Source organism: Amblyomma mixtum, chromosome 9, assembly GCF_055824585.1.
Source record: "Amblyomma mixtum isolate Tamu chromosome 9, ASM5582458v1, whole genome shotgun sequence".
Taxonomy (NCBI): domain Eukaryota; kingdom Metazoa; phylum Arthropoda; class Arachnida; order Ixodida; family Ixodidae; genus Amblyomma; species Amblyomma mixtum.
In genome coordinates, this window is record NC_143020.1 from 8,819,658 (window position 1) to 8,828,468 (window position 8,811).

The following is an 8,811-nucleotide window of genomic DNA, read 5'->3' on the forward strand; positions in this document are numbered from 1 at the left end:
ATGGGTAGACTGGGATGCCTTCCGAGCCGCCAGAAGCCAGAAGACAGACGCTGATGGCGAGATCGAAGACATAGAGACGTGGACGGCCGAAATCACCAAGAGCGTACGCGACGCGACCAAAGAAATTGAAATGGACGCTGCGATTGATAAAATAGACAGCCGGCTAGCGCATCTCATCGAAGCCAAGCAGTCAATACTCAGTCGCTGGAAGAACCAATGGCTCAACCGCAGACTCAGAAAGAAGGTGGCGGAGGTCAACCGAGCGATCGAGGAGCACTGCCGCGCACTATGCACGCAACAGTGGATTGAGATCTGCAACGCGGCAGACGGGCAGATGCATAGCGGGAAGACGTGGAACCTGCTGCGGCACCTGCTCGACGAAACCAAGACCAAGTCGCACCAAAGGGACAGACTCGCCAAGCTCATACATCGGACGGTCTCGGTACACGGCGCCGATGAAGTCACCAGGCGCATCAATGACAAATACCTGCCGACTACACCCACCGAACAACACGCGCCGTACGGCGGCCTACCCAACGCGAAGCTCGATCGTGACATAGACGTCGAGGAGGTCCGCGCGGCCCTGCACGCCCTCAACAGCCGGTCGGAAGCTGGCCCGGACCACGTCACTAACAAGGCGCTCAAGAACCTCGACGACGGCTCGATTGAGAACCTCTCAAAATACTTCAACAAGTGCTGGAGAGCGGGCGCGCTACCAAAGCAGTGGAAGACAGCCAAGACTATCCTGATACCCAAGCCGGGGAAGCCACCGGACACGGGCAACCTTCGGCCCATCTCGCTCACGTCCTGCGTGGGCAAGGTGCTGGAGCACGTCCTGCTCAATAGGTGGCAAGACTACCTGGAACGAGAAGGGCTGTATCCGGCCACGGTGATCGGCTTCAGACAGCACCTCAGCACGCAGGACGCGATGCTGCAGCTCAAATACCAAATCAAAGACAATGGCGGCAGCGCCCGCGACAACAAGGCAATCCTGGGTCTCGACCTACGAGGGGGTACCCAAAAGAAACCGGACTTATTTTTGTTTGAACTTATTTGCTAACATTTTCAGCACAGACCTTCAATATCCTTCAAAGTACTCTCCACTTACAATGATACGTTTGTCGAATCTTTCATTTCATTTTTCCAAACATTGTTTAAATTCATCTTTTGTGATGCTTGACAGTCCCTCCGTCGTTTTTTTCTTCACCTCAGCAATATCAGCGAAACGCTTTCCATTCACCTGGCTTTTCATACTACGAAATAAAGAAAGTAGCACGTGGCAAGGCCGAGTGAGTATGAGGGTTGAGGAACAGAGGTCATGCCATTTTTGCTCCGAATTTGTCGTAGAGACAGGGCTGTGTGCGCAGGGGCATTGCCATGGTGGAAAAACCAGTCACCCGTCTGCCACAAATCAGGCCGCTTCCACCAAACACTGTTGCCCAATCTTTTCAAAACATCCAAGCAGAAAGCCTGGTTAACTGTCTGACCCTGCGGAACAAATTCTGAATGGACGACTCCTCTCACGTCGAAAAAACAAATCAGCATTGTTTTGAGGTTTGGTTTCACCTGACGAGCTTTCTTGAGGCGAGGTGAATTTGGAGTTTTCCATTGGCATGACTGTTGCTTTGATTCAGGATTTAATTCAGGAACACTTGAGTTGTCCCCATAGCATCGTCCTTGAACGTCTTTCTGAATATTTCAAGAGTTTCCGTTCCACTTTTTCCGAGAAAAAAATCAGAATTTCACCGGAGCACGCTGTTCGCGAAAATCAGTCATTGAAAAACGACACACACAAAACAGTCGTCACTCTAAAACTCTTCCTAAACTAGTCTGACCTCCTTCAGCGACGGCACTCGGCTTACTTACTCTGAAATGTTCATTATATGCGCTCCTAGCGGCAAAACGCGGTACCACAGAAGCGCTGCCGATTCAAAAAATTAGTCCGGTTTCTTTTGGGTACCCCCTCGTAAAGAGCGCCTTTGATAATGTGAAACACTCGGCGATTCTGTCCCAAGTCTCTAAGCTCAATATGGGGGAAAGATCCTACAACTACATCAAGGACTTCCTCACGGACAGGACCGCCGAGCTACGAGCAGGCGACCTACAAACGCAAGAGAAGAAGCTCGGGAGCACCGGCACACCGCAGGGATTGGTCATTTCGCCGATGCTGTTCAACCTGGTAATGATCGGAGTGGCCGAGAAGCTCGCGGACATCGAAGGCGTCAGGCACACAATCTACGCGGACAATATCACACTGTGGGTGACCGGCGGCAGCGACGCCCACATCGAGGGCGCTCTGGAAGCCGCCGTCGACGCGATAGAAGACCACTTGGAAGGCACCGGCTTGAGATGTTCGCCGAGCAAATCGGAGCTCCTCATACTCCCACCTACCAACAATTGCAGATGCAAGACCAGACAACGCGAATGCGAAAAAATCAGAATCGTAACCAAATCCGGCAACGTGATCCCCGAGGTCAGCAAAATCAGGATCCTAGGCATGGTCATCGAAAAGCATGGAAGAAACAGCGAAACCATCGCCCGTCTCACGGCAAAAGCGGCCAACGCTATGCGACGCCTCAAAAGAGTCACTTCCCGGAAGGCTGCATGAGAGAGGAGAGCCTAATCAGGCTCGTCCAATCCTTCATCATCAGCCACGTCGCGTACGCTGCAGCCTACCACAGATGGCTGCAACACGAACGCAACAAAATTAATGTAATCATCAGGAGAGCGTACAAGGCGGCGCTGGGCCTGTTCGAGTCCACGAGCACGACCCGCCTCTTACAACTCGGGATGCACAACACGCTCGAATAGCCGAAGCGCAACGGACCTCTCAACTGGAGCGGCTGTCCACGACCAAAGCCGGGAGGAAGATACTGGACGACCTGGGAATAGGACACTCGAACGAGGCGGAGACGAAGCTCCCCGCCCCCGAAGCGGTCCGACGCCAGACCAGAATCGACCCCATACCCAAGAACATAAACCCCGAGTGTAACAAGGGAAGAAGAGCGGCGAGGGCCAAGGCTCTCATCGACCTGCACGCCAACGACGAGCACGCGCGGTACGTGGACGCGGCCTGGGAGGACTGCAGGGGAGACCCTGCTGCGCTCGGATGACCCGGCCGTGCAGACCATCGCCACCGGCCGTGCTGCCAGTGTTATGGACCTCAGGAACATAAACACTTGAGTGCAGTGGGGTCGTGCGGGGACCCTGGGGCGTGGCCCAAATTCCTGTGTAAATAAAGTTTTTCGTCTCTCTCTCTGGACGCGGCCGAATACCAACGGAACGCCTTCGCAGCGGTCGTCATAAAGACGTCGACCGGCGCCACGAGGACGGCAGCGAGCGTGAGAAGCGCCGGAGCGGAACAAGCGGAGGAGGTGGCCATGGCCATCGCCCTGGCCATCGCCGACGCAGACTGCTACACGGTGCTGAGTGACTCGAGACAGGCGGTGCGAAACTTCGCCAAAGGCCAAGTCTGCAGGGAGGCCGAGCGCGTACTACGAGCGACTAAACTACAAGACACAAGAGTAAGAATCAAGTGGTTTCCGGCGCACGCGGGCGACGCGTCGGAACGCAGTGCAAACCACAATGAGACGGCACACGCAGCGGAGCGAGCGCTAACCAACCGTGCCCCGGCAACAGACCGTCCGACGTGGTTCGGAGTCAAGGACCGCATGACCGACTACAGCGAAATCACGAAGGCCTACCGCCTGGCTCGCAGGACTCTCCCACCCCCGCACCCGAGGCTGAGTCGAGCGGAGGCGGTACTACTGAGACAGCTCCAGACCGGATCGCTACCGAGCCCAGGACTGATGCATCGCATGTACCCCGAGACCTACCCGACCGATACGTGGAGTCTGCCGGAGGGAGCCGGCAGATCACACGCACATCTTGTGGGACTGCATCAGAAATCCAAAGGAAGCAAGATGAGGAACAATACCGCCGCGGCTGGAGGCAGCCACGAAGAGCAACGACCATGACCAACAGCTATGGGCCGTACAGCAGGTCCTCGGGGCGCTCGAAAGGCAGGGACCCAGCGAGCCGGCAACGGCGAGCGGAGACCCGCGCCGAGTAACGGCAGCCTCGTAGACGACGTTGGCCCTTGTCGGGGCGCGCGAGCGCCCAACTGCAGGCGCAAATAAAGTTTGCTCCAATCCAATCCAATTTACTCTCTCTTTTGCTCCGTCCTCTTATCTTTCAACTCTCTTCTACCTGCACGTGGCAGCGGTGGTGGCTCGGCTTGAGCCAGTTGGCAGGCCCGTGCCCTTTTCCTTTTCATCCTTCTCTCAGTCGCAACCAACCATCATCAGGGGAGGTGGTGACGAATCGCGGCTACGGCCGCTTATCTTTTTCAGCCAGCGTCCGCTTCGGCGGACGCGGTTGTTGCTGCGGCGCGCGTCTGTTCGTTCCTTTTTCACTTTCCTCTGGTCTTTGAACTCTTCTCTATCTGCACGTGACAGCGGTGGTGGCTGGTGGTGGTGGTGGAAAACATTTATTTACAGATAAACTTCGGGAGGTGAGGTATGAGCTGACCCAGAGGGGGCCAGCCCTCAAGTACTAGGTGGAGGTCCCTAGTTCGGGACCCCAGTGGCGTCGGCCGCTGCCCGGGCTCGCGCGACCAGGTCCCGTTGGGCCTGCAGGTCAGAGCAGCCGAACAGGGTCGCCTCCCAGTCCTTCCGGGTTGGGTTGGGGTGAGGGGGGATAGCAGGTTTGGAGGGGCAGGCCCACACCATGTGGTAGATGTCCGAAGACTTCTCCGCACAGTGCGGACAGTTGCCAGAGAAAGAAGGGTCGAAGTGTTTGAGAGCTGCCGGGCACAGCAAAGTATTTTGTATATAGGCGAAGCAAAAGCAGCTCCTCCGCCTTTGAGAGACGTTTACACGGGCGGGGATAAAGACTATGGCCACATTGATAAAGTAAAGAAATGTCTTTAAACCAGTAAGGGGGAGTGAATTCGAGTTCCTGATCGTTGGGGTCGTAGGGGAATGTCCGGTGAGAGAGCGGAGAGCGCGCGGGCGGCGGCGTCAGCTGCCTCATTTCCCTCAAAGCCCATGTGAGCAGGAGCCCAAACGATACGCCGGTGAGTGGGGTCCTCGGTATAGACGCTGTTTTGGAGAATTCGGTAGGCTAGATTCGTGGACGACTGCTGCCGTGAACCATCCCCCATGGTGGGGGCCGGAGGCATCCACGTAGAATACGCCAGATTTCGATCCATAGTGGCGGGCCAGGGCTTCCGCCCACGCCAGGCGCCGGCCATTACGGTGCTCACAGTTCATGTTCGCGGGAAGAGGGCGCACGTGGACGGCGCATCTCCACTGGGATGGAATACGTACGCGCTCTTCCATGAGAGTAGTGTGTTGGATGTGTAGTCGGGCAAGGAGGCGGCGACCCGACGATGTCTTCAAGAGACGTGTGTATTGGTTGGTCAAGTGGGCTTCCCGGAGCTCCCGAAATGTGTACAACATGCCCAGCCCCAGGAGGCGCTTGTTGGAGGGGTTCACGGGGAGGTCCAGAGCCCGCTTAATAATTTTGCGGAGGATGACTTCGAGTGAATCCTCGTCTTGCTTCCGCAGGTGGAGGTATGGAGTCGAATATAGGCTCGGCTGGAGCCAGTTGGCAGGCCCGTGCAATTTCCTTTCAGCCTTCTCTCATACCCAACTGTGTCTTTTCCTGTTGTGACACATCGTGACATGTAGCGTGATCTCGCTGCTGTTTCTAAATATGTGAATACATTTACCTTTTATTGCTAAAGCAATACTACTTGCACTTTCACGCCTTTGCCGTGCCGCGGCGGTGACCACCATTGACCTTCATTTGACCTTGATTGCATTAGATTGGATTATATTAGATTGGATTGGATTGGAGTGGAGTGGAGTGGACTGGATTGGATTAGATTAGATTAGATTACATTGAATTGGATTGGATATGAGTGGATTGGAGTGGATTGCATTGGATTGAATTGGATTGGATTGGATGGGATGGGATGGGATTGGTTTGGGTTGGATTGTACAAGCGATGCATCACCACAAGTCTAACCACAAGCACCACCACCAGCTACACCACCATCTGTACCATGGCGTAGCTACGGATATTGCTTTCGCAATTACCGGGCTTAACCATGCTAAGCCACAGCGAATTTTTTCATGCTGCTCCAAATCAGTTCCCCGTCTCATCATTGCTCCGGCCGGTCGGCGACAGCAGACCCGCGTCTCAACAGCAGTTAAGACACGAATTGCTCAGCATCGGCTGTTCAGCCTCCGCCGTACAGTGAGCGCAAAGTGGCGGTGGCGAAGCCTCGTCGAATCGCGGAAGTGCTTGAGACGCTGGACAACAGCAGTGGCAGTTGCTGGTAGTTGGAGAGCGTTTCAAACGTGTCGCGAACGCGTGAGAAACGCGCGCAGCGTTGCATTCGCATATTATAAAAGAGGGCAGCAGCCAGTGAGCGAATAAATTGGTTGGTTTTGAGGAAAGGAAATGGCGCAGTATCTGTCTCACATATCTCGGCGGACACCTGAACCGCGCCGTAAGGGAAGGGAGGAAGGTGGGAGAGAAAGAAGAAAGTGAGGAAGAGGTGCCGTAGTGGAGGGATAATTTCTACCACGTGAGAATCTTTAGCGTGCGCTGACGTCGCACGGCACACGGGAGCCTTCTGCGTTTTCCCTCCATCGCTGTATATGTACAACAGCGATGGAGGGAAAACGCAGAAGGCTCCCGTGTGCCGTGCGACGTCAGCGCACGCTAAAGATTCTCACGTGGTAGAAATTATTTACTGAGGGCCCACCCTTGCTCGAAGACTCAAGTCGCCAGCGCCCAAGCAGGACGACCAAGAAGTCTTCATCTCTGCGAATCTCTTGAAAGAGCAATAAAAGTTTTCTCTCTCTCTCTCTCTCTCCCTCCATCGAAAGAACGCGATCAATTTATTAACGCGACACAGCCCGTGTCGCAGAAAAGCCGGTGTGGTCGTCGGCGTCCGCGGCGTTGGACGTGAGCGAGAAATCCCAGAAGCATTAATAAATAAAATCGAGTAGGAAATTGGTCGCGTTGGGGAATCGAACCAGGGCCTCCGTTGTTGTTGTGACTGAGAGAAGGGTGAAAAGGAAATTGCACGGGCCTGCTACTGGCTCGAGCCAAGCCACCACCGCTGCCACGTGCAGATAGAGGAGAGTTAAAAGATCAGAGGAAGGAGAGAGAGGAAAGGAAAGACGCGCGTTGCAGCAACAACTGCGTCCGCCGGAGCGGACGCTGCTCAAAAAACAGATAATCGGCCGAAGCCACGCTCGCCGAAGCCGGAGTGCGAGGCGAGCATTTATAACCCCTCCGCCACGCCAGCCCGATTGTTTGGAATGAACAAAGGCGCGTCTGGTTTTTGAAGAAAGGAAATGGCACAGTATCTGTCACACATATCTGGGCGGACACCTGAACTGCGGACACCTGAACACCTAAAGGGAAGTGAGCAAGGTGCGAGTGAAAGAAGAAAGAGAGAAAGAGGTGCCGTAGTGGAGGTCTCCGGTATAATTTCGACCACCTGGGGATCTTTAACGTGCACTGACATCGCACAGCACACGGGCGCCTCTTGCGTTTCGCCTCCATCGAAACGAGGCCGCCACGGTCGGGTTCGAACCCGGGTACTCCGGCTCGGTAGACGAGCAACTTACCACTGAGCCACCGCGGCGGGTAAATCTTAGAAGGCTGCTTTAGAGACATGCACTGTGGTGTCCATTCCTTTCTGGTGTACCCCGAGATATGAGAGACAGGCGTGTTTCCTTAGAAGCAATTTTCATTTCATTTTCCTTCCCTTATGGCGCGGTTCGGGTGTTCACCGGGATATGAGGGAGGCGTCATGTCCTTTCCTTTGGGCAAGGCGTCGTGCCGGATGGGCGACGGCGTTCCGTGGACTCCTTGGCAACGCTGAAACACGCTGTCGCGTTCACTTTTGAAGACGAAGCTTAAGCGTCCCCCAATTTTTTTTTGCTCCTCACTGCGCGTTGCCTCTCCTGTTCTGTCAATGGAATGCGCCGTTATATACGCCCAAAAATGTGAAAATGGAGCCGTCAAAAGCACACTTCCTTTAAGGCGCGTACACTTGAGGTATCTAGCAATTCTAGCCCGCTAATCACCGTCCTAGAAAGGTTGTTACCGCTGACGATGTGCATAGCTGCTCACGCTACACAAAATGATGTACAAGTAAACATAAGCGTTGAGAATGCAAAATGGTGCATTTTCCACGGTGTTATACAGTTGCGTAACGTTGTGAATCGCGAAGAGTTTTCAGAATCAAAGCTCTGATTTGCCGGAACCTACGCTGAGCTTACAGTTTGATGGGAATGGGTTAGTTGAGCTAGTAGATTAATGTAGCCGTCTTTCCAAACGCACTATTTCAAGACTTCAAACGAATACGCTTGGAGCCGTCGCCACAGCACAGCACGTGACACAGAACCGCATCATTCACGAAGGCGAAGCTCGAAAGGACCTCGCGAAGACGTATGATTAAAGCTGCTCACCGTTGATAGAAGAGACGGCGATACAACACTCAACATCGCTCTGGTTTCTACATGCAGCTTCGAAGGGTACAGACAGACCTAGTCTTGTATGTACCAGACCTGCTTTACTGGTGGACTGCTAATAGAGTGACCGCGGGAGCGATTCGAGGAGAGGGGCTCGCTCGAGAACCACAGCTCGTTGTGTCAAAAAGGCGTGATGCGCACACGCACGGAAGAAAGAAAACGCCGTGCGGGAGGTCTAAGCTCTCACCGAGTAACCAAGGTCTTAACAACAACCCTGTGCCCCGAGTCTCTTTCTCTCTGCTCCTTTCTC